General features: G+C 46.0%; 1 protein-coding gene and 1 non-coding gene across 2 annotated transcripts in view; both read right to left on the bottom strand.

Annotated features, from left to right (window-relative positions):
• HSPA4 (heat shock protein family A (Hsp70) member 4) overlaps nucleotides 1-26485 on the bottom strand; it is a 2799623-nt gene that overhangs the window by 191400 nt on the left and 2581738 nt on the right. The gene's annotated exons all lie outside the window — the stretch shown is intronic.
• TRNAG-UCC lies at nucleotides 11984-12055 on the bottom strand. Its single transcript has one exon. It is a non-coding gene; the product is annotated as a tRNA-Gly (tRNA).

Raw genomic sequence — 26485 nt, 5'->3', positions numbered from 1 at the left:
TGTAAAAGTGTGCACTGAACTCCAAGTTGCAGCCTCTAAGATGTCTTTGGTTGGTATTCCTCTGAGGAAGGCTGCTGAAGTGGCTGCTGCTCTGGTAGAATGAGGCCTAATGCCCTTAGGCACTGATTTGCCATGCTGTGAGTAGCAGAAACGAATGCAATGGCCTATCCATTTTGAAATAATCTGTTTTGAGATAGCCTTTCCTTGTTATCCTGCTGCATATGCTACTAAAAGTTGCTCAGTCTTTCTGAAAGCTTTAGTTCTGTCCAAGTAGAAGCGTAGCTGTCTGTGTATGTCCAAAGAATGCAGAAGTCTCTCACCCTTGTTCTGTGGGTTTGGATAAAAGGTAGGCAAGTGAATGGTTTGGTTAAGGGCCACAGTGGACACCACCTTAGGCATAAATGTAGGGTATGTCCTCAGAGAAAACCTGTCTGGATGGAAAATAATAAAAGGTTCCACAGCTATGAGCGCCTGTAACTCTGAGACTCGTCTTGCAGAGGTTATTGCTAGGAGCAGAGCGGTTTTCCAGGATAAGAATTTAATATCCGCTGTTGAGGCTGGCTCAAAAGGAGGCAGTGTGAGTTTTTCCAAGACATAATTTAGGTCCCATGCAGGTATTGGTGCTCTTCTTGGGGGGTCTTATGTTTATGGCCCCTCTGAGGAACTGCCTTAGTAAAGGATGAGAAAAAAATAGGTGGTTCCGTATTCTAATGGGCTGAAATGGCAGAGGCATGAATCTTAATTGATGAAAAGGATAGGCCTTTGTCCAGCATCTCAGTTAAATATTGTAAAATCTGAGGAATATTTGGTACAAACGTGTCAATTTCTTTTTCCTGGTTCCAAGCACAGAATCTCTTCCATTTTTCTGCAAAAGATTTTCTGGTACTGGGCCTCCTGGCCTCCAAGATGACATCCATTACAGCTTTGGAGAGTGGAGTGTTCTGAATGGCTACATTATCCGCCATGCTGCCAGATTTAAGGTACTGATGTGGCTGTGCAGGATCTGTTTGTTTTGTTGGGTCAATAAGTGAGAAGTCTGAGGTAATGTCCAGGCTGGTCCTTGAGACAAGTTCTTTAGGATTGGGTACCAGTGCTGGCATGGCCGGTCTGGGGCAATCAGTATAATTTTTGGCTTCTCTTGTCTGACCTTTAGGAGTACCTTGGGGAGGAGAGGCAGTGGGGGGAAAGGCATATACTGTTAGGTTTTTCCAGCTGAAGGACAGGACATCCACTTTCCATGCCTGCTTGTGGTAAATTCTTGTGCAGAATTTCTGTAGTTGGCAGTTGTGAGGGGAGGCAGATAGATGTTTGGGCATCCCCATTTCCTTGTTATCATGCTGAAGACTTTTGAATCCAGTTTCCACTCATGGGGATCCATGAGCTTTCTGCTTAGTTCATCTGCCAGAGTATTTATTTTTCCTGGCAGGAATTGTGCTTGCAGGTGAACTTGATAAGTCAATGCTGTGTCCCACAAAGTCACGGTTTGTCTGCAGAGGGGGTAGGAATGTGTGCCTCCCTGCTTGTTTATGTACCACGACTGTAGTATTGTCCGTCTTTATTAGTAGTTGTCCTGGATGAAGTAGATCCTTGAAAGCTGTCAGGGCATTCTGAACAGCTAGCATCTCTTTTTGATTGATATGAAGATGCATCTGGCTTGCAGGCCATGTGCCCTGAATACATTTTCCTGCCATGTGGGCCCCCCAGGCATAATCTGATGCATCTGTTGTCAGTGTCTGCCTGGCTGTAGGTAAAGTGAACGGCTGTCCCTTGTTGTGGAGACAGGCCTGTGCCCACCATCGAAACTCCTGTTGCAGGCAGGGAATGAGGGTAATTTTCAAGGCTGTTGCAATGTTGAGTCCAAACAATTTTTAGATAACATTGTAGTTTCCTCATATACAGTCTGGCATATGTTATTAGCAGTATGCAGGATGCCATGAAGCCCAAAGCCTGTAGAATTTTTCTTGCAGATAACTGGGTCTTTGTTGCCAACATTTTGAAGTAAGAAGTCAGTTGTCTGTTTCTCTGGCGTGAGATAAGCCATCTGGGCAGTTGTATTTAAGCTTGCACCCAGGAATATTATCTCTTGAGAGGGTACTAGTTTTGATTTCTTTTCGTTTACTGTGTACCCTAGGCAAATTAGTAATCTTTTTACAAACGCCAGATGCTGTAGAAGAATGTCTTTGTTCTCTGCTTGAATAAGGCAGTCGTCCAAGTAAGGATACATTTGAATTCCTCTGTCTGCAAAATGCAATTGCTGGTGCCAGGCATTTGGTGAAGACCCTGGTAGTGCATTGAGCCAGCTATGAATCTGAGGTATCTTCTGCAAGACTGTCTGGTTGGGACATGCAGATATGCCTCTTTTAGGTCCAAAGTAACAAGCCAAGCCTTCTTGCCCAGCATGGGCAGTAGCTGCTGCAGAGTCAACATTGTGAATTTTGGAACGTCCAGAAATGTGTTTAGAATAGACAGGTCCAGTTTTGGTCGCCAGGCTTTGTCTTTTCTGAGCACCAGGAAAAGTCTTGAGTAAAATCCTTGTCCCTGCTCTTGTTGTGGTACTTGCTGAATGGCCCTCATGTCCATGAGGGATGAAACTTGCTTTTGTGCCTCTGCCCATTGATTGTGTGGCAGGTCTGGCATACCTTTTGCTCTTGGCAGGGTGTGAAAGTAGAACCTGTAGCCCTGAGACACTATGTTCAAGACCCATTTGTCCTGAGTAATCATGTGCCAATTTGGTGAAAAAAGTGCTAGTTTTCCCCCTAAGGGGGCTGCCAAAAGATAAGTGCTTGGTTCTGGCAGAGGAAAGTCATTGGGACCGTTTCCTGTATGGTTGTGATTTGTCCTCTCCATTTTTGGAGGTAGAAGCACCCCATTGTTTAGGCCTGTATGAGCCTTGGGGCTGGGATCTGCCTCTGGGGCGTCTGTATCTGCCCCTTTGTGGCTTGTCTGACACTGGAAAGGACCAATTTTTTGTAGGCCAGTTCCTGCTAAATCTGGGTGGCTGTATCTGTAGGAAATCCTTAACTGTCTGCATGGATTTCGCTTTATCCTCCATTTTCTTCAACACCTCTTCTGCTTTAACACCCAACAAAATATCATGCTGTAATGGAGCATCCAATAATTTTGCTTTAACATGATCAGGCAGATTCTGTTCCTTTAACCAAGCATGCCTTCTAATGACAGAACCCGTAACTGCGGCCCTGCATGAGGCCTCCAGTGAATCAAAACCACATTGCAAAGTATGCTTTCCCACTTGTTCAGCTGCATGCAATAAATCCTGCATTTCCTTATCAGAACATTCAGAATTTGTCAACATTTTCTGTTTAAGCAGTGACATTAAATATTGCTGATATTTAAGCATATGAAACTGACAATTTAAAGCCCTTACAGCCAAGGTAGCAGAAGTGTAAACTTTTTTCCCCTATCTGTCCAGTGCCCTAGAATCCCTATCAGAGGGGACAGGGCTTTTTGCAGTGGAAGCCTTGACCCCTTTTGGACCCCGAGATATAGTTTCTGGGTCAGCAGCAGGGTTTTTATATAGAAATTTATGAGAGTCTGGAACCCTGTAGTATCTGTCTGGCTTAGCAGGTGCAGGGAGTAAAGAGTCAGGAGACAGGCCGGACTCTGAAAATACATAATCTACAATGTCTAGAACAGGTGGAACAGCAAAAGGTCTGTGCTGAGGTAGTAAAAGATAATCTCTGAGCCTTTTCTTAGATTCTGAACAATCTTGGCTCTCCCAGTGAAAATGCTCCCTCATGGTATGCAGGGTTTCCTCAAAAGAATAATCTTCAGGAAGGGAGGCTGAAGGAACAGATTCTTCAGCATCAGAATCCTCATAGGGAGGAAAAGAGTATCCCTGTTCAGAAGAGGAGTCAGAGGAAATTGAAACCTGATCTGAGTCATATCTGTCTCTTGCCTAGGCCTCTTATCAGGAGGGGGATGGGAACCCCTGATCAAAGTAATTAGGTCTTCGGCCATTTTAAGCATCTGTTTCTTAGGCATGGAAGTCTGTCTTGGAGAATGCTGTACTTGTTTCTTTGTCTTTAGAGCTGTTTTAGTCTTTGAAGCTGAGGAAGGCTTGACATACAATTGGGTAGGTCTGAAAACACCCACAGAAGCCAATGCCTGCTCAGCGGCTCTGGACCCATCTGAGGGAATAGTTTCAGAGGGTCCAATACCTTGAGTATCCAGAGGTCTTGTCGCTCCACGTAGGAGTCAGTAGCGGCCTGTGGCTCTGAGGTAGCGGGCTTCAGGGGCTGCGAAAGCACCTCACTGAGAACCGGCGAATAGCCTAGCGGGAGCCTCGTTGTCGGTTTTGGACCTCAGATGTCTAGCCTTTAATTTTTCCTTGCGCTTTTTGTAAACTCCGGTCGTCGGCTGTTCCAACGGCATTATATAATTAAACTTTTGGCCAAAGTAATGAAAGGCAAAATAGTACCGACGCTTAATAGTGCATTGGTTAAATCTAGCACAAAACCGACAGCTAGCAACGTTGTGATCAGGGCCTAGGCAAGGAATACAGTAACAATGAAAATCCTTATGAGGTATTTGCTTCCCACAAGAAATACAATTGTTAACTTTTTCTGACATTGGTCAGGAGCAAGAAAAAGTTTCCCCAATGGGGTACTTAGCTTTAATGAAGACTTTGGATCTGAAATTCAATTTTGAAACTCAGGAGTTGGTCGACCAGCACTTGTGAACTGCTTTTGCTTCGGGCACCATGCGGCAAGAAAGACTGAAGAAAATGGTGTTGGCTGCATCTTTTATACCCCTGGCGTACTGATGTCAGGGAAGAGGTGACAGCAACAGACGCCGGACCAAGACTTTGGAATTTAGGCCGACTGCCAGCAGGATAACCCAAGAGTAATGACTGCAACAGTGAAACACGATGAACATCTAAGATGATACGCAGATAAATGTAAAGGAAAAGTACAAAATAAGCAATTTATTGATGACCCAAAAAAGTTTGAGAATTGGGAAGCAAGGTAAAAAGGAAATGAACCACCACCAAAAAAAGAAGACACACATTTTGGAGACGTATTTATGAAGATTCCGTGGAACAAATATGCTAAAGGGATAGAAAATGTAAAAGAAGTTCAAAGGTACAGGATATGAAATCGGATGATGTAATAGCTAGAGAGATTGAAACAAAGTTAAGAAAAGTCACTAATTGGAAAACCACAGGCCCAGATGCAGTACCTAACTTTTGGTTAAAAGAATTAATATTGTTGCAAAAAGACAGCCATGAGTAAGAATTAGAAGTTATGTACTCACCATAACGTTCCATCTGAGTAGGTGTATTCATTTGTCTGCAACCTGTGGGTTATGGATCCGATATCGGATCCGAACCGGCATGGTTTACCAGCTATGGATCCAAGCTCTCAGCTCCTCCCCTCACCCATAATGCCCTGCTCTACCCTCATGACCTCAGATCGAGTTTGCCAAAAGCAAGAACACCCTGAAAAGGGTAACACAACATATGCAGGAAACTGAAAGGCCAGGGGGATAGGAGGGCGGGATGGTTGCAGACAAATGAATACACCTACTCAGATGGAACGTTATGGTGAGTACATAACTTCTAAATCTGAAGTAGGAGATTCATTTGTCTGCAACCTGTGGGACAGAGTCCCCAGCTACCTGCATCTTGGGCGGCCATCATGGAAGGATATTCCGGAGCACCGCGGAGCCAAAGGATGCTCTACCCCTAGATGCAAGATCCAACTTGTAGTGGGAAATAAAGGTATGAGATGAAGCCCACGTGGCTGCTGCACAAATATCATCTAGAGGAATCCTAGCCTTAAAGGCTGCTGAGGTAGAGACTGAGCGGGTTGAATGGGCATGTACACCCTCCGGTGCGGGCCTTCCTGAAGCTTGATAAGCCAATAAGATACATTGTGAAATCCAGCGAGATAGTGAGACTTTAGAAATTGGTTTGCCCAAATTAAATTTAGCAAAGGAAATGAACAACTGGTCGGATTGCCTATGACCAGCCGTCCTGTTTAGATAAAATCTAAGTTGCCTGTGAACATCTAAGGAGTGAAGCTTGTATTCACCTTTGTTTTCATATTTAGGAAAGAAAACAGGGAGGTTAATGGATTGATTAATGTTTGCTTCAGAAGCTACTTTAGGAAGAAAGGACGGGTTGGTCCTGAGGTAAACACGGTCCGGATGAAAGACCAAGTAAGGAGGTTTAGCTGATAATGCTTGGAGCTCTGAAACTCTCTTGCGCGAAGTAATGGCTACTAAGAAGGCAGTCTTGAGCGACAAGAATTTCAGATCTACCGTAGCCGCCCGGCTCGAAGAGGCGGTCAAGGCCTGGAGAACTAAGGAAAGGTCCCAAGGAGGAACCGCTTGTTTTACAGGGGGCCTGAGAAGAAAAGTACCTTTAAGGAAAATTTTACACAAATTGGCCGACATCAGAGGATTGGAGTCATGACCAATGTGATAATGTGAAATTGCCGCAAGTTGTACTTTGACCGTGGAACTGCTGGCACCATCGTTAAAAAGAGTGGTTAAGAAATCAAGCACCACAGGAAGAGGAAGTGTGAAGGGGTTTAGGCCTTGCCGCTCCGCCCACAAAGAAAACCGTTTCCACTTGCTACGGTAGACTTTCCTAGTGGATGGTTTATGAGCTGCCACCAGGATCGCCTTAACAGGGACGAAATACCGGGAGTCCTGATCAAGAGTGGAACTGGAGCAGCCAAGCGGTCAGCTTCAGGTTGTCCAGGTTCGGAGGAGATAAGCGGGCTGGATGGGATATCAGATCTGGAATGGGATCTAGAATCCAAGGAGGATTCACAGAGTGAGACCTTAGGAAGGGGAACCAGATCTGTCGAGGCCAAAACGGAGCAATGAGAATCATTCTGCACCCCAACCGAGAGGCTTTCTGAAGAACTTGGAGCATCAGAGGCAAGGGGGGATAAGCATAAAGAAGACCGGGTGGCCAAGCATGCACCAGAGCGTCTCTTGGAGAACCCCCTGGAGGAGGTATGAGAGAGAAAAAACTGTCGCACTTGGTGTTTGAGGGAGAGGCAAAAAGATCGCAAGAAGGAGTTCCCCACCGTGCGAATATGTGTTCCGCTACTTGAGTATTGAGAGACCACTTGTAAGGGGTGAGAATGGTGCGACTGAGCTTGTCCGCCAGGATGTTGGACCGACCCGGAATGTGCGTTGCTATGAGAAAGCAGTTGGTGGAGATTGCCCATTCCCAAACTCTCATGGCTTCTCGACAAAGAGGGTAAGACCTGGTTCCTCCTTGCTTGTTGATATACCAGACAACAGACATGTTGTCCGATTGAATCGTAATTGTTCCCAAGGGAAGGCAGGCCTGAAGTGCTAGCAACGCTAAGAGCACTGCTCTCATCTCTAGAATGTTGATATGCAGTAAGGTCTCTGAATCGTTCCACGTGCCTTGGACGGTCCGGCCTGCAAAATGCCCCCCCACCCGAGGCGGGAGGCGTCCGTGGTCACCGTGGCGAGAGGGGGAGAAGCACAAAATGGGCGGCCTCCGTGGAGATCTGGAGAGTGAAGCCACCACAGGAGGGACCGCTTGCAAGCCTTGCTGATCGCAATGGGATGATGCATAGGAAGAGCAAGGTACGACCACTGTACTAGGAGTGTCCACTGGAGGATGCGCATATTGAACCTGGCGAGAGGAAGAAGTGCTATAGCAGCCATGGACCCTAGAGCCCTCAGGACCAACTCCGCGGAACTGAGCTTGAGTGGAGAATGGCCGCACCTGGAGCTGCAGATTTTGAACTCTGTCCGCAGTGAGGAAGGCTTTTAAACTCCTTGTGTCTAACCTGGCACCTATAAAATCTATGAACTGCGTGGGTGCTAGGTTGGATTTTTTTGTATTTATAGTGATGCCCAGACTGGGAGCAAGATGGAGAAAGGAGTCTCGCGCCAATAGTAGTAGATGCCTTGTTGGGGCGGTAAGGAGCTAGTCGTCCAGGTAGGGAAAGACCTGCACCCCCTGAAGACTCAGGTGGGCCGCTACCACTGCTAATACTTTGGTGAACACCCTGGGGGCTGTGGTGAGACCAAAGGGAAGGACCCGGAACTGGTAGTGACTGGCTCCCAGCCGGAAGCGGAGAAACCTCCTGGAGCGCCTGTCCATTAGTATATGGTAGTACGCATCCTTGAGGACTATATAGCACATCCAGTGATTTTCTCCCAGAAGGGGGAGAATAGATTGCAGAGTGACCATTCGGAACTTCTCCTTGGGAACTGCCAGGTTCAAGAGAGAAAGGTCTAAAATTGGTCTTAGATCCCCTGTCTTTTTTGGCACTAAAAAGAACCTGGAGTAGAACCCTGATCCGATCTGGTCTGGGGGGACGGGCTGGATGGCTCTTTTCTTTAGCAGATGGCCAATTTCTGCCAAAGCGGCCTCCCGTTGACCGGGTGGAACGTCGGGGAGGGACTTCAATTTTGGCAAGTGACGAAAGGGGATACGGTATCCTCTGGATATGATCTGGAGAACCCAGCGGTCTGATGTTATGGACCCCCATGCCGCTAGGTGCTCCGAAAAGCGTCCCCCGACTGCCTCCAGAGTGGAGCAGCCGGGCAACCCCTCAGGGTTGCTGCGCGGGCCGTTCAGAGAAGGGTTCTCTGGACCCGAAGTTCCTGGGAGCTCCTCTGCCTCTAGGGCGGCGTCCTCCCTGTCCTCCTCTGCCACGGAAGGACTGGTTGTCCGGAGCAGGCTGGGATTGCTGCGACTTCCGGAACCACATCTTCTTCTGACCCTTTTGGTTCCTAGAATAGGGTCTCTGGGGTGCAGAGAAGCGGATTCCGACGGCAGACAGCGTCTTCCCATCCTTCTCGCTCTGGGTCAAAGTGTCGCGAACAGTTTTGCCAAAGAGGGCAGAACCATCGAAGGGGACGTTCGCAAATGACGCTTTGAAGGGCTCTGAGAAATCGCAATGACGGAGCCAGGCCTGACGTCTAGTAACTAGACCTGCCCCTGCGGCTCTAGCGGCGCCTTCCGTAGCATGGGAGAGTAGCCGCATAGAGGTATTGGTAACGGACCTGAGAGTGGCCATGCGGGTGGAGTGCAGCACTTTGTCCTCCTCCGACATGGACTCTGGGGGAGATGCAGCGTATTCTTTAATAAGATCGCGCTGCATCCTAATCACATGTACCAGGTAGTTCAGCGCCCTTACCGAGAAGGTCGCTGAACTAAACATCCGCTTCCCCAAGCGGTCCATCATCCGAGACTCCTTGCTCGGGGGATGGACTGAGGGGCTCTCCTGAGCAAGTTCCCTCTTGGTGGCCGCCGCCGTCAACATGGCATCTACCGGAGTCCCCTTACTCCAATGGGCACGGTCAGCCGGGGGACTGAGGATCCGGTCGGGCCTTTTAGGGATTGGCTCCACGGTGTCCGGTTCCTTCCACGCCCTGGTGGTAATGAGGTCCACCAGGGGGTCGGCAGGAGGGGACACCCAAGAGGTAGACGGGCCCGCTTCAAATGCCTCCAAGAACACAGACTCGTCCGAGGAAGACTTGGGGGCAGACCACCCCCCTTATGCGGAGCATTTCCATGATGTCTCCAAATGAGACATCCTCGGGGGGTGACCGTGGGGAGCCTTCCCTTCCTCCAAATCCGTGTCTTCCGTGAGAGACTGGGAGTCAATGTGCCTCCTTTTGCACGTATGCTTGCGAGGAACATCCTCTGGGGGGCTGTCAGAGGACTCCTCGCAAACAGTAACCTGTTCCAGGGGAACAGCTTGGGGCACAGGAGCGGGCTGCACCAAGGGCCGGATGGTGGAAGCCTGACCCAGTGCAGAGGGAGCGCGAGACGGAGCCGAAACAAGTGCCGGGGGTCCGGAGACCCTCAACAGGGCCCTCTCCACTACATCAAAGGCCGAAGGGAGCCGACCTCGACCAAAGGATCCGACAATCGGCTCCCTCGGATCCGAGTGGATCGAGCCGGCGCCGGCCGGATCCGAAGGACAGTGCGCTCCGACACAGACGGCGCCGAAGGAGCACTGATCCCCGGATCCGGCTCGGATCCAGGCTCCGAGAGGTCGGATCCGATGCACTCGAGGGCAGGGTCGGATCCGGTACCAAGTACTATCGGTGCCGACCCACCCCGCTCGGCTGCTCGGCTCAACTGCTCGAACCCGGTAGCGGGTCGGAGAAGGAGCAATTGGCTTGAAAAAGGGGGTCGAGCTCCCCAGAGGGGAGGCAAGAGCACTCCCATCTGCATCTGGGCCTGGATGAACCTTCTCATCATCCGGTCCAGATCAGCATCCGACAGGCTGTAAGTTGATCTCGACGAGGCTACCGAGGTAGGCCTTGAGTGCCTCCTCGATAGCCTCGACGGAGATCGGGTCTCCTCCTCCTCAGGTCCCGGTGGAAAACACGCTGGAGACCGGAGCCGAGGAGGGAGAGCCAGCAGACAAGGAGGCCGGGAGAAGCCCGCTTGGCTGGCGGGGCCGAAACAGAGGTCTCGGCCCGCCGCTTATGGTGCTTCTCCCTCCGGTCCTTCTTCCTAGCTTCCCTCTCCTCCGAACCACTAAAGGGAGGTTGAGTCCCAGGAGGAGGAGGGGGAGCCGGAGAGGGGACAACCGTGGTAACGGTTACCCCCAAAGGAGAGGAGGCGGGCGAGTTCGGCAAGAGACCCGCCAAAACAAGCTTGGACCTCCGCTCCTTCAATGCCCTGGGGTTGAACCCTGCACAAATGGAGCATCCAGATGTGAGGTGTTCAACCCCCAGGCATCTAACACACCGAGAGTGGCCATCAGCTGGGGAAAGCTTATGGCCACACTCGGAGCACTTAGAAAAAATAGCTTTGGGCTGCTCAGACATCCCAAAAGCAAACAAACAATGTTACTAGAACTAATAAAAGTAAAGTAACAAAAACCACTCACAGGCCTAAACACATACGCTACCAGCGAGGGGAGGGATATAAAATTAAGTTTTAAACACTAAAAAAGTAATAATATAATAGGGAAACCTACACTTTCACACAACTTTAACAAAAACTTTCAAATTTAAGCACTTTTAGATACTAGAAATACCACTTAGCTGGAGAGCTGGAAAAACACAATCTGGTCACCATGCGGGGCCAACGAGATCTGAGGTCATGAGGGTAGAGCAGGGCATAATGGGTGAGGGGAGGAGCTGAGAGCTTGGATCCATAGCTGGTAAACCATGCCGGTTCGGATCCGATATTGGATCCATAACCCACAGGTTGCAGACAAATGAATCTCCTACTTCAGATCTATTTATATATGCACCCTGAAAAGACACCAACTTGGCTAAACAGCAGGAAAAACAATGCTCCTACTTGAGCATGAACCTGCAAGCTACCCTAAAAATTAGAGACCAATAACTTGCCTTCCAACGATGTACAAAACTATACACTTGAACTGATGCCGACAGTTTATAGTCATTTGGAAGAAAACTCAACTATGGCAATAGAACAAAAGGGCAATAAAAGTCATATGAAACAAGGGACCACTTGCTGTTAAAGCCACAGTGAACTGCAAAAATGGGAAGAATCCAAGTATGGCATGGACTGACTACAAAAAAGCATTTGACAGTATCCCACATTCATGGATAAAAGAGTGCTTAAAAATGTAGAAGATACACCCTACACTGATAAATTACATGACAGCGACCATGACATTGTCAAAGGTCTGATAAAGGACAAATTATTATTCCAGGGATAAAAATCTACAGAGGGATATTCAGGGGTGACACTGTCACCGTTGCTCTTTTGCCTTGCCCTTAACCTAATAAGCAGTCTGCTTTAACATATTAGGTCAGGGCTAGAACTTGGCTCCCAGAAAGCAACTAAGTGTTGCATTTATAGATTAGGTTCATAGATTAGTACTAAGCTAACTGCCCTTGCGAGCTATTTTAAGCCTAGCCAATTGTCCCTTGTGAGACTCAAACCATGCACCTTGTGTTTGCAAGGCAAACACTTTAACCATTAGGCCACCCTCCCAACCCAGAATGTTTAAATGTGCAGATTACTTGCACTGGCCAGGAATCGAACCCGGGTCAACTGCTTGGAAGGCAGTTATGCTCACCACTATACCACCACAGCTACAGACTGTAAAGACTTTTCTCTGTCGATGATTTACAACTCTACAGCCCATCAGATGAAGAATTAAAAGCACAACTGCAATTATCAAAACTTTTTGAGATGACACAAGAATGTCATTTGATCTTGATAAATGTGCAAAAGCAACATTTAAAGCAGGAAAGCTGCAGCACTAAGAAAATAGAACTTGAGCAAGAGGGAGTGTATAAATATTTGGGAATTGATAAAGGAACAATAAAACAAGAACAAATGCGACTAAAACTTAATAAGGTATATTTTAAAAGACTTAAATTAATCAGGAAACAGCAATGACATCCACAAAAACAATTCAAGGTATAAATCAATTTGCTACTCCTGTCCTAACTTACAGTTTTGGAGTGAGTGACTGCCCTCAAATTGTGTTGGATAGATTAGACAGGAAAACAAAAAGGATGGTTCATGCTCAAAGGATTTACAAAAATCAGTGCATACCAAGATTATATATTCCCCATTCTGTAGGGGGTATGGGCCTACTTGTAACTGATTACATGTATAGATTTGCAATCGTGGGACTGCATGCATATCTGCTGACCTCACAAGATCCAAACATAGTGAAAGTTTTGAAACATGAGGAGAATAAATCTAAGATAACTTCTCTTCTCAGTCTAGCAGAATCATATCAAGCAGGAATGGAAATCAAACCAGAAGTAGATAAAAACCACGCAGTAACTAAATGTGCCAAAAAAAAAAATAATATACAGTGAGGGATCAGATGAGAAGGCAAGAAAAGTGGAAAATGCATAAATACAGTTGCAAGCATAGAAAACTCCTGGAAGAACCTAATGTTAAGGATCGAACACAAGAATGGTTAAGGAGAGGCAAATTCAAACCAAAAGATGAAAGGTTAATATTGGCAGCACAAAACAGTGGGCTATGAACATGATGGTTTACAAAGTCTATTGAGCATGTGGGAGAAACAGACAAATGTAGGTTTTGTAAAACAGAATTGGAAACAGTCGCATACCTTGTTGTTGGCTGTGATATACTAACTGCAGAAGGACTGTATACTGAAATGTATTATAATGTGGCAAGACTGTTGCAATGGGGATTGTGCAAACATTATAATAATGAAGTATCTGAAAAACACTGGAAACATGAGCCACAAAGCATCACATAAAATGTTTATATCACATGGTGTCACCCATAACCAACAGATCAAGATAAATGCGAGAAAGCCAGATAAACTGGTCCATGAAAAGAAGACAAGTGGCACTGATCATTGAAATCGCTACACCCAGTGACTACAGTGCCGTGCGTGCAGAGAAAAAGTCATAAAATACCAGGATCTGCAGGCAGAAATGAGAGCAATGTGGAAGTAGTATACCCAGATAGTTCCAATAGTACTTGATACGTTACCAATACATGTAACTCTGTACGAACTGCAGGAGTCACTACTGGTGCTGTGAAGAACACTTCTGGCTGACAGATTGAAACAATACTAATTTCATGAACTTTAATCATACTTTGACTTAGGAATGGGGTATATTCCTGTCACGGTATTAGAAACCCAAAAGACTAGGAGAAATTAAAATAAAGCAAAGAACTGGAAGTGAGAACCTGTTGCTACAAAATGAAGGTACTTTCTATGATGGTCTGCTATAGGGACATGGAGGTCAAGTGCCTTTTAGATGTCCTGCTGCAGTATTCTTGACCTGAGGGATATTCTCAGCAAGGAGGCAACCTGACATTGGCCAGTATAAAAAAGTCTTTACTACTGTAGAGTACGAGGTACGTCGCATGTTGGCTGCAGTCTGACGTAGGCCATAAAAGGCACATGGGCACGTACCACCCTCAAAACTTTTCTGCTGCCAGTCAGAACACCATTCCGGCAGTCAGTCTGATTGTATTCAGTGTTTATGACTCAGCATTTTCAGACAAGTGCCCTGTTGGGGAATTTTTTTTTCTCTTCTACTTTTTTGGTATGTCAACCAGAAAGGGCAAGTGCCAGTGTGCAAGACAAATTCCACACAAGGACAACCATAACCAGTGTCTTCTCTTGTCTAGGCCCTAACCATGACCACAAGTCGTGCACAGTATTTGTCAGTCCTTCATTCCAAGACCCTCAGAAGTAGGCTTTTCTCTCATCTTGAAAACCAACAGCTTAAGCTATTATCTAAATACATGGAAGGTACCTTGGGGTCAGATGCTGAGCCATCAAAAGCACAAGGCCAAGAAAACTCGGCCTTTGCCTTTCGCTACACCTCCCCCATCTGACATATATCCCCAAGGTGTTTGTCAACCTGGAAGTACATCTGACTTCTGACATGGAGTTACTGGCCGAACCCAGTTCTGAGGTCGCCTTAACTTTGGTTGCAAGCACATCTCTGGAGGGGGAACAGACGTCCAATCAGGACATCAAGGGGGAAACTAGGCTTGAATGCACTGGGGACCCTAGGGGGTTAGCATGCACTTCAGCAACTGAAGACATCGAGCTTGAAATCCTTGAAAACAGGTCATGGTCCAGGTTCTCAGACGTTGCATAAGATAGTTTCTCCAGCTAAGAAAAAAAAACAAAAGACAAAGCATGCATCCACTCCTAAAGAGGCCCCTGCAGATTATCAGGCCTTCATAGCACTCAAACAGTCTTCCTCTCAGCCTACTCCTAACTCCTGCCAGTAATCCTTCTCAGAAAAGGATTAGGGACAATGACTCATGAAGAATTCTCTTCAGACGAAGAAGAATCCTTGGACTACTACACACAAATTCCCTCTCCCCAGGAATACGTCTCCCCCGAAGATGAGTCAGTGGGTGCAGAAACCCCCTATGGAAGTAATTCCCTTTGGGGAAACCATCCTAAAAATGGGAGAATACTTTACTGGGATACTTCCCAAATTTTAGACGCCCAGAAAAGGTACTACCAACTTCTAAAAGTTGATCTTCCCAGCTCTTCTGCAGTGCCACCAGTGCATCCAGCATTTTAGATGCCTTTACTAATGCCTCCCAAACATCAGATTCCCAGGCCCCAACCCCCAAGAAGCCAGACCACTTCTACAAAGTTCCTGAGGACTGTAAGTTCCTCTCAGTGCCCTGCTGCAGATGCAGCAGTCATTTCTGCTGCAAATGACAAACATTCAAGAATGCTCCCTACTCCCTTCAGGCAAGGAGAGTAAAACCCTTGAAAGACTATGGAAAAAGACCTAACACTTCTGTCACTTTGGCTTTCAGGGTCATCAACTATCAGATTGTATGACAAAATACTCTCTAGAACTGCTCTCCCAAGCATCTTCTACTATTTTACACCTTCCAGACTGAGGGTAAAAACCTAAACCCTGTCTCTCTTAGGAGCTTCTTTCTAAGTGGCAAGACATTCCATCAAATGTAGCTATGATGTTGCTGAGGCTTGTGCCAGGGCAGCTGCAACAGAGTCAGTCAGTCCTCAAAAGATTTTCTTGGCTTAGACTTCAGCAACTACAGGACTACTACAAATCTAAATTAGTGGATGCCTCACTGGACAATACAGCCTTGTTCAGTCCAGCTGCAGCTTCACTTTTTAAATCCCTGCAGGGCAAGTCCAAAGAACTTGAGCTGAAACATGTTCTATTCTCTCCTGTGCCTAGGTTCCACAGGAACTTCCCTTCCAAGCCTGCATTTGTTCATAGCCGCTCTAGGAGACCACAGAGGACTTGGGCTCCTCAGGCTTCCTCCCAACAAAACAGCCCTTTCCTGACAAAGCATGAAGTCTGTGACTACCCTGCAAACGCCCCATCCCTCCACCTCTCAAATGCCCTCAGGACCTGGGAAAGTATTACCCAAGATGATTGGGTCCACTTCATAATCAAAAAAAGGATACTTTATGGTTTGGCAATCCACCCCTACTTTTCAGGGCATTCCACAACTTCCCCAAGACCAACTACACCTCTTTCCAGAGCTCCTGTTGGAGTTGTGGCAACATTGCCCTTTGGATCTCTACAGCCTCGAGTTTTTTTCACAAAATGTCTGACTCCAGTGAATGCTCATTGCAGGCTCCTGGGTATCCAGATTTTTCCATACCTGGACAACCTGCTCTTAAACAGTCTCCAACCCTTCTCTCACTCTTCTAGGGAACCTACAAACTACCATTTCCCTCCTGGGAAAACTGGGATTCACAATCAGCTTCAGAAAATCGGTCCTCACCCCATCTAACGGCCATATTTTCCTGGATTTTTGGAAGCAGGCAGACATAATGAAAGTGTCTCTGCTACCCCAAAAGGTACAGGCCTTAGAGGAAAGGGAGGGAATGCATATAGTAACAATCCCTTTCCATGAGAAGGAGAGGGCATCCACTTTCCAAGCCAGAGGACTTCACTCTCTTCTTCCCTTACACCACATCTTGGCTAGAGAGTCCCTCGGGTTTTAGGATTTACAGCCTCAGCCATTCCCATGGTACCCCTGGCAAGACTCCACATGAGAAAATTCTAGTGGCACTTCAGATCTCTGTGGTCCAAACATCCCCATTCACTAGAATACCATATTCCCCTCATCCCATGTCTGCAGGAACTACTCTGCTGGATCCAACAGGTCAACCTAAACCCAGGACTACCCATATATCCTCCCATCCTAGAAGAAGAACTCTACACAGATTAATCAGACGTGGGTTGGGGTACAGCCCTGGGAAATTTTACAATTCAGGGAAGGTGGTCTCCCTCACAGAAAAACAAACATCAACATAAGGAAAATGTGAGCATTGCTCCTAGCCTTACACGCATTTCACTCCCTCCTTTGCCCAGTCCTTCTCAAACTGTTCACAGATAACATAACTGTACTCTGGTATGTAAACAAGGGGGAACCAAATGGTGGACATAGTCCATCACTGGGGTACTCCACACACATTTATTTGCCTCCCCACTGAATAGACAACTTCTAAACTTTTGTGTCAGAGCCCCAAGTCCTCTGCCTTGGAAAGTGGATGCCCTCTCCTTCTCATGGAAAGGGATTGTTACTATATGCATTCCCTCCCTTTCCTCTAATCCCAAAAATCCTGCTCAAAATCAGATAGGACCAACCAAAAATCTTGCTGATGACTCCCTTTTGGCTAAGACCACATTAGTTCCCCTTTTTCCATCTAACCAAGGTCCACATCACAAGTTACCCCACACAATGGACCTTCTCACACAGAACAAAGGATCCCTGATACATCCACACATGAAACCACTGAAACTGACACTATGGGTGATAGGATTCTAATTCCTTTCAGACACCTATTCTCCAAGGATGTGCTCAAGGTTTTGCATGAAGCCAGAAAAACCCAAAAGTAAGAAATCTTACATTTCCAAATGGAAAGGATTTTCACTATGGTGTCTTTCTAAGAACCAAGACCCACTGACTGTGGGAATCCCAGTGGTTCTGTCTTACTAGTGTGAATTGCTCTCTGCTTGTCTGGCTTATTCGTCACTTAAAGCTCACGTCAGCTATTTCTGCTCGAGTGCCTTTATCTCCCCCCTCTAGCATCCAGGGTTGAGGTGAAACAATTTCTTAAAGGCATCCACCACATTAGGCCTCCCATGAAGCCTATCCCTCCTTCTTGAGACCTTAATTTTGTTCTACAGAAGTTGGCACTTCCCCCTTTGGAGCCTGCTTGTTCAGCCTCTTAAGTAATGCTCTTGGAAAATGGTTTTGCTAGTGGTCCTGACCTCACCTAGAAGGGTGCTGGAGCTTCAAGCCTTCATGATTGCCCCCCCCCCCCGGTCTTCTGTAAGGACATGGTATCCTTGAGAACTGACCCTTCCCTCTATGCCCAAAGTGGTTAATGAGCTATCCCGTAACCACACTATTCAACTGCCCACCTTGTTTGCGTTTTCACAAAACCACAGTGAGAAGATCCTACACTCCTCAGATGTTCCCAAACAACTGAGATTTACCTGGAGTAGACAAACCATCAGGAAATCATCAACTTTTTAATTTTCATCCCAGGGCTCTGGGTCTTCCTGCATACAAGTGGACTATTTCTTCTTGGATATCTAAGACCATTTCCTTTTGCTACACGCTCCATGGAAAGAACCTACCCTCATCTGTGAAAGCACATTCTATCAGAGCTACAGCTTCATCCAAGGTTCTCTTCAAAGGATTGAATAACACTGCCATCCTTGAAACAGCCACTTGGTCTACTATTCATACCTTTACCACACACTACAAACTGGATGCTATTTTCAGATTCAGAACTTGTTTTATTAAATTTTCCTCCTCCCTTTATTCTTGAGCTTTGACACTCTCCCTCAAGTAAAGAATACTGCAGCAAGTCAACAGAAGTACATAGGAAAGTTCTGCAAAATCTTACGATAACCATAGATGTCCTTCTCTTCACTGCTGCAGTACTCTATCCCCTCCCACCTTCCCCACTGGCCTCTTGCTTTTCCTGGATAATCTGACCACTCAAATCCTTAATCTGGTATTCCTTCTGGGGCATTCAGTTCTGAGAATAGTACATCCCTTTTATGGCCTACATCCAACTGCAGCCTACACGAAGTACCACGTACCCTACAGTAGTGCAGACTTTTGTATACTGGCCAACGTTTGGTAGTCTCCTGACAGAGGATTTTCCTCTAGTGAAGAAGAACGCAGAAGTGAAGAGAAGGACATCTATGGTGATGGAACGATTTTACAAAACATTCCTGTCTAGACTGACCATAATGCATCTTGGAAGATCATGGGCAGTAGTTTTTGCAATGCAAGCGTTTTGGGATGTTGAGAAACCTTTTTTTTTTTTTTTTTTTTTTTTTTTTTTTTTTTAACTTTGAGAAGTACAAGATGGTCATCCAGGTACCCTTCTTTCTTGTAACTAGAAAAATCGTTTAGTAGAAGCCTTCTCTCTCTTATCCTTGAGAGAGGCTGGATGGGTGGTAAGAGGCTTTCTTTCTCTTTTGTGGTTTTAGAAGGCACAAAAGGAGGGAGGAATTTCCTCAACTGGATGCAGTACCCCTTCTCTATGATGCTGCATACCCACTGGTCCCTGATGACTGTTCTCTCACTGGGTTAGAAAGGAAAGTCTTCCACAGCTAGAGGACTGGGGGTGGGAGGGCTTCTTCCGGCTACAGTATTGGGGGGGGGGGGTGGGAGGGCTGGGGTGGAACATAGTCGCACATTTGGTCTCTGTGATGGGTGGGCTCTTTGGAGCTCCTTGTTCCATGGGATTGTTCTGGTTTCCATCTTCTGGATTGTTAGGATCCTTTGGCACTGGGAAGCCTTCCAGGCCAAGGTTTAAAAGGATTATTCCTACTGTACCTTGGGGTCTGAGACAGGTAAAATTCTTTCATAGTTTTAATCATTTTTTATCCAACTTCTCAAAAACTTGCTTAGCTGGAGGATCAAAAAGAAATTTCTTATCTAATGCGGCATTCAGCATTTCAGCCTTTACCTAATCTCACATGGACAAGGACCTGAGCCCATGCATATCTGCAAATGACAACCAGTGGCAGCTGCTCTGCAAGAAGCATGTAAGGCATCATAGCCACATTTTAACAAATGTCTGGAGACTTGTAAAGGTTCTCTGGCTGTCGCCTGGATTTCTTTTGATATGGTTTTATCTGCAATAGTCTGCCTTAGCTAGAATTTTGTACTGAAGAGATTCAAAGAACTTCAGCACATGGAATTGACAATTCAAAGCTCTCACTGCCAGGGTGGCCGAGATGTAAGCTTTCATCCCAAATCTGTCCAATAATCTACTTTCCCTGTCATTAGATGGGGGATGCCTGGGTGGTCTTTTAGATCACCTTTTGTGGACTTAGTAGAGACTACAGGAAGGTCAATCTCTGGGTTTTTTTTAAAGGTGCTTGTGAGATTCAAGCACACTGTAAAACCTTTCTGGTTTACTAGGAACAGTGGGTAGAGAATCAGGGTATAAAGCCAAAACTTCAAAGACATCATCCAATACAACGTGAACAAGAGGAATACCTAGTAGTGTGGGTGAAGGCAAAATTATCGGGTTCCTGTAGTGGTTCTCAGCCTGTGAGAACTGTTTCCTTTCCCAACTGAAAGCCTCTTTCATTCTATGAAGGGTATCCCCCGAGGGAAAGAGGAAGAGAGGGTGTCAGAGTCTGGGTAATACTACAGAGGCAAGTGACCAGAAAAAGACAATTCCTCTCTCATCCTCAAAGCTACAGGAATCCTACTTTTCCTGAAAAGCTACATCCCTACTCCTTTTGGATGGAGAGGCCCTCAGTAGCAAATGAGGAGTTACTAGATTTCATTAAGGCCATAAACTCCTGCGCTATTTTAAGGATTTAAGCTTCAGTCTAAAGTGCACAGACGCGGCAGCAAAGAAAAAAGTGGTTCATTTCAGCTTGGGTGTCCATTTAAAAGGGTGGCTCTGAGGTTGCAGTCATCCAATCACTTTGGTTGTAGCTTCGGGAGTTGAGAAAGACTGGGTGTCTTCCTCACAATCTACTGCATGGACTGTGGAAGCAGAGGCCTGCTTAGCAAGCCTAGACATGACAGACATGGGATGCAGTTGTAGTATTTGCAGGAAGGCCAGAGACCATGCCAGCCTCCTGAGGGGTCGTGCCAAAGGGTTCTGGCCTAGGAGTTGCTGGACCAGGGGGCTGCAAAGGTTTGTCATCTACCTGGGTCAAAGGTAGACATATGACCAAGAGTTGGCGCTTTCTCAGTAATTCAGGGTCTTTGGCCTTCTTGCCTTTCCATTTTTTTCCCCTTTTTTTGGAATGACGTTAGCTGGAGCTGGAGTCTTAGAAGGCCCTGGAATAACAGTGGATTGTGATGGAAGCTTAAGAGGACGACTCAATATATGGGTGGTGGCTACTACCGCTGCCTTATGTTTTAGAGTTTTTGCATGGAATTTTGAGCAGTCAGTACAGTTGGAGACATTGTGCTGAGGCCCCAAACAGAACAGACAAATGAAAGAACCTTTATGCAGGACCTGCTTCCCACAACTCAAGCAGTTGTTGATTTTTCTGAACATTAATTTGGAAGAAAAAATGTTCCCAATGGAGCAATTACATGCCTGGAAGTAGAGGTCCTTCGGAAAAAAAAAAAAAAAAAAAAAAGCCAACTAAAGCCTGCAAGCATACTGCACACAGGTTAAGCACATTGGAATGGATGCCCTTCTTAGACCCTGACATCCAGATGCCCATCTTCGGATATCTGTCTGCTAGGGATGATGTAAACCACTCTGCAAATTAGCCCAATTACAGGCTTCTACAAGACAGGAAGACCCAAGAAGCAGCACTGACCATAAAGATAATCATCCCAACAATAATATGGACAACAATCAAAAAAGGATTTTCTTTTTGTTAGGATAGAAAGGAAGGGTACGGTAGAAACCTCTAGAGACTAAAGAAATGCTACACGTAAATACCTAACCTATCTAAACAATCTGAACACTAACCTAAAGACTGATGTACAAATACAGACAAAAAAAATTACGAAAGGTAGGGGAGTCTGACAAAAAAGTTATAGCAATATAAGCAAAAAGTCACTTATGAGGAGCTCTCAAGACCACGATCCATTAGCAGTGGCAGCTAATGAGATCTGAGGAGATTGAGCTACTGTAGCAAGTTATGAGTAGAGAAGGTGAAGCTCCAGGACTGAAGATTCTGAAAGGTGCCAGTGTTGGATCCAGTAACCCACAGGCGGAGATGGACTGAAGATGTTGGATACTTGAAATTTGCACGATCATATATACTCTTCTCGCTCTTGCACACATACACACACACTGACATGTACACACTGAACTGCTGGTTAATACAACAAATACGCATTTCTTGGATTTCCAAACGATGGCCTATCTGCATACATGAAACTGTCAAAATGTAACTTTGCAAAATACTTTAAGGAACATGGATGCTAGCCAGTGTCTTAGTACTGCAACTTAAATGTTTAGAATGCAAACACTTCAGTGTGCCTGACTATAGAGTCACCTATTACTAATGTCCCACTCACCAGGCTGAACAAGGAAAAAATTACACTTAGCTGCCTGTCGGGTGCCAGGATCCGCCACATAACGCATGCACTCAAGTCACTCCACAACAAGTGCAAATATGACTCTGTCATTGTCCATGTTGGAGTGGATGACTTGAGATGTACCTCCCTGGACTACATGGAGAGAGACAAGAAAGAGCTCTCAAATCATGTGGCCCAGGAAGATATGACCTTAGCCCTGAGTAGCATCCTGCTTTGACCAGAATGATACCACAGTATAAGGACAAAATGACTGACTTCAACAATTGGCTAAGCTTCTGGTGTCATTCAAAGGGGATCCAGTATCTGTCTGCCTGGGACGACATGATCAACAGACCATGATGCTTTTCCAGAGATGGTCTGCATCTGTCGTCCCTGGGATTCAGGTTAGAGGCTAAGGCTCTTGCCACCCCTATAGTGCCTTTTTTGGGGCAAAGTTCAAAGTACAAAACACCACCGTAACAGGTACAAGCATGCAAAATCTGAAGGCAATGCTACTCAATGCTAGAAGTCGAAACCTCAAAATGCACAGTCTCGAGGCACTCCTAAAAATGGAGAACACGGATATCTGTGCAGTAACTGAGACCTGGTTCAAGGCTCCAGAGAGCACCCTTGCAATACCAGGCTACAACTCATAGCAACACTTTTCGCCCACCAAACCAAGACTGAAACAATAAAGGTGGAAGAGTGTCCATATTCACCAAGGATATACAAACCACCAGGTTAGTTGCCCAAGTCCAGGTGCAACTAACACTAGGAAAGACTGCAATCCAAACTGTAGCTTGCTACAGATCCCCCACAATGCCCAAAGATTCTCACTACACCTTTCTAAACATACTGGAAAATATTAAGATACAACCAAACACCCTAATACTGGGTGATTTCAACTACCCTGCCATTAACTGGGAAAACTACTGGTGTGTAACACCACCTTTGCCCAACGGTTCTTGGAATTCATAAATTCCAATGCCCTGGATCAACTAAATCCATAGTCCCACCAGGAGCTCCAATATCCTAGACCTGGTCATTACCAACATGGGAAATCGATGCTCCACACCTATGGTCAACTCCCTCGTTGGTCAGGTCTGACCATAAGCTAATCACCCCTGACATCCACACCCATCCCCCACCCCCCAGTAAGGAAACCTCCGTAAAAAACTTCTCCAAAGCTAACTTCATGCTACTCAAGTCAAAAGTGACAAACTTCATGACACCCATGCAGACAGGAACTAAAAGTTCGACTGCTGAATCCTACACTAAGACACTGTACGAGCACATCCACTCATGCATGAACTGTGCCATCTCAAACAGAACCAATATGCTCTCCTGCAAAAAAAAGGAAGCCAATCTGGTGGTACCCTGCCATAAACAAACTTTACAACAAAAAGAAACTGTTGCAGAAAAGAAGAAAATTCCAGGATGCAAAAAACTCCTTTACCAGCCTCAGTAAGAAGCTGAGATCCCTCAAAATCCTCCTAAGCTAGTTACGAAAATAAAATTGCCAAAGACAACCACAAGGCATTCTATAGCTATGTCAAAAATCTAAAGGTCAATGCTCACACATCTGCTCTGAGTGACAACAGAATGGCATTAAATATACGGATTCCCAAGGATATTGCCAATATCCTGGAAGATCGATTCAGGGCCAACTTCACCTTCCTCACCCCCTAAAAGGCCCATCTCAACACCGAAAGATTGCCAAACTCTGGTAATAACGGCCACACAGGTAAAAAATGCACTCTCCAAAGCTAAGAATACAGCATCCATGGGACCAGATGACATCCCGGGCTTTGTACTACATGAACTACAAAATGAACTGGCACCTCACCTAAGTGTCATGTTTAATCATAGCCTCACCTCAGGCTATGTGCCCACTGAGTTGCGCACAACTACAGTTATCCCACTCCATAAGAAAATCCAACTTGGATCCTGGGAACTACCGCCCCATCAGTCTGACGTGCCTGATCTACATGGCCATGGAACGTATTATCATGGAACATATAAACAAAGACATTGGCAACCTTCAAACACTGGACCCCACCCAGTTTGGGTTTGTGAAGGGCCGATCTTGTCTCCTGAACCTAACTAACTTCTTTGAATCAGTCTCTAGAGCTGTGGACGAGGGTAAGGTGGTCCACACAGCCTATCTGGACCTCGCCAGGGCCTTCAACACCATCCCCCACTCTGGAATCATAAATAAATTTACTAAGCTGGGCATTAATCCCTACGTCACTCAATGGGTTGCCAACTGGCTTACTGACAGAACCCACACTGTAAAAGTATCCAAACTCCAAATCCAGCTCCAGAGAAGTGACAAGTGGAATACCTCAGTGTTCAAGTCCTGGGACCGCTCATTTGCCATCTTCTTCTCCAAAGTACAGGCCAACACACTAAGGGACTCTGGCAAACAAAGTTTGCGAATGACTGCAAACTGGGAGCCATTACTGAATCCCCAAATGTTGTGGATATTACACAAAAGGGCCTTACAGAAATAGATGCTTGGTGGCAGAGCCATGGGCTCAAGCTCAATGTCAAGAAATGTATAGTTATCCCCTTTGGGGAAAAAACATGTACCTGTGAATTATCACATAGGTAGCAGTACACTAAACACCGAAAGTTTGATGAGACTTAGGGACACAGATTTGACAGTGGTCTCATCTTTGATAACCACATCGCCACAAAAGTTAGGAAGTCCTTCTATGTTGCACACCTCATCACTAAGGGCTTTTCATCCAGAAAAAAGGAGGTCATTGTCCCACTGTACTCATCCCTCATTAGACCCATTATAGAATACAACACCCCGATTGGTATGTACCTCTCAAGACATCTGCAACAACTGGAAAGGCCACAGAAATACCTCACTAAAAGAATCACAGGCCTAAAGCAGATGTCCTATGCAGACAGTCTAAAAAAACCTCCAGCTATACTCTGTCACATATAGTTTACTCAGAGGCGATCTCTGCTTAACATACAAGGCCATGTCAAACCCAGAGCTGTTGGACATGCTACACTTAAAGAAATCCCAATCCCTCAGAGCCACATGCTCCAGGGATCCAAACCTTGTCATCACAATGAACAAACATGCTGGAGGGATAGGTTCCTGACCCAGAGACTCCCCAGACTGTGGAATAGACTGCCCAAACATGTCAAGCAAGTGCCTCTTTGGCCCTCTTCAAAAGGAACCTTGATGACTGGAGGGAAAATTCATCCTGGGGATCACGTCAGTCGCCCTGCTAGACAGGGGTCAGGGAAGTAAATATTGTGGGAAGAAACAGCCAGGGAATTGTTATGGCTAGGCTTGTATAGGCCCTAGGGCCGATAGCCTAGTACCAACCTATGACCCTATACGTTCTGTAAGTGAATGTAAGGAAAGCATAGGCAAGGCGCATTAATTTCTTTCTTGTCCCCCATATTTTTAAAGGCCTCTGTCTGCCTTTCTTCATAAATGAATTAGATGTGGGTGTGTGAAGGCAGAAGACAACCAGTATAAAAGTAAAAAGGAAAGCATGCCACTTTACTTGCTCATGTTTCAGCAGTATTTCATCAATATCAGAAATATTCCGTGCAGGAACTAATTCAAAAGGGGAACTGTTTTAGCTATAGCTGCACGTGTGATAGTGGAACCTCAAGTGGTTGTTCTATGCATACTCAGTCATGGTTATTTTTACACAGAAAGTACAGTTTTATACCTACCATAAATGTAGATGTTCGAGTGTACACCCTGCTGCAGTCATCACACTTGGGTTATCCTCTCGTCAGGCGGTTCCGCAGTCTGCCGGAATTCCAAAGTCTTGGTCCGGTGTCGGTTGCTGTCGCTTCTTCCCTGACGTCAGTGCGCCAGGGGTATATATAATGCATCCTACGCCATTTTCTTCAGTATTTCTTGCTCCAGATGTCAGGTGCCCCCAAAAAGGTGGTCAGTAATTAGTACCAATTAAAGAAATTTTTGCACAAACAAAATCCCTCCAGCTATAAGCAAATACATCAGGAAGGTATTGTAGAGATTTAGCCAGTTAGATCAGAGGGGATGGAGGGAGGGTAACCTGGACTGCAGCAAGGTGTACACTCGAACATCTACATTTATGGTAGGTACAAAACTGTACTATGTTCATCGTGTTACCCAGCTGCAGTCATCACACTTGGGTAGAATCCCAAAGCTAAGGATGGGTGGAGGAGTCAGAGGGTTAGAGGAGGCTAGAAGGCCATACAGAACTGCAGTGGCGAAGCCAGCTCTAGTCTTAGAGTAAAGTGGTAAGTGATGGTGTTTAGTAAAGGTGTGTACTGAACTCCAAAGTTGCAGCTTCCAAAATCTCCTTGGTTGGAACCCCCTTGAGGAAGGCTGTAGATGTAGCTGTTGCCCTGGCAGAATGGGGCCTAATGGTAGCAGGAACTGGTTTTCCATGATGGGTATAGCAAAAACGAATGCAATGTCCTATCCATTTGGAAATGGTTTGTTTTGATATAGCCTTACCTTGTGAAGCTGTAGCATAGGATACAAAGAGCTGG

Source organism: Protopterus annectens, chromosome 4.part0 (genome assembly GCF_019279795.1).
Source record: "Protopterus annectens isolate FY-2018-M chromosome 4.part0, PAN1.0, whole genome shotgun sequence".
Lineage (NCBI taxonomy): Eukaryota > Metazoa > Chordata > Ceratodontiformes > Protopteridae > Protopterus > Protopterus annectens.
This window is presented reverse-complemented; position numbering and strand designations above follow the sequence as displayed.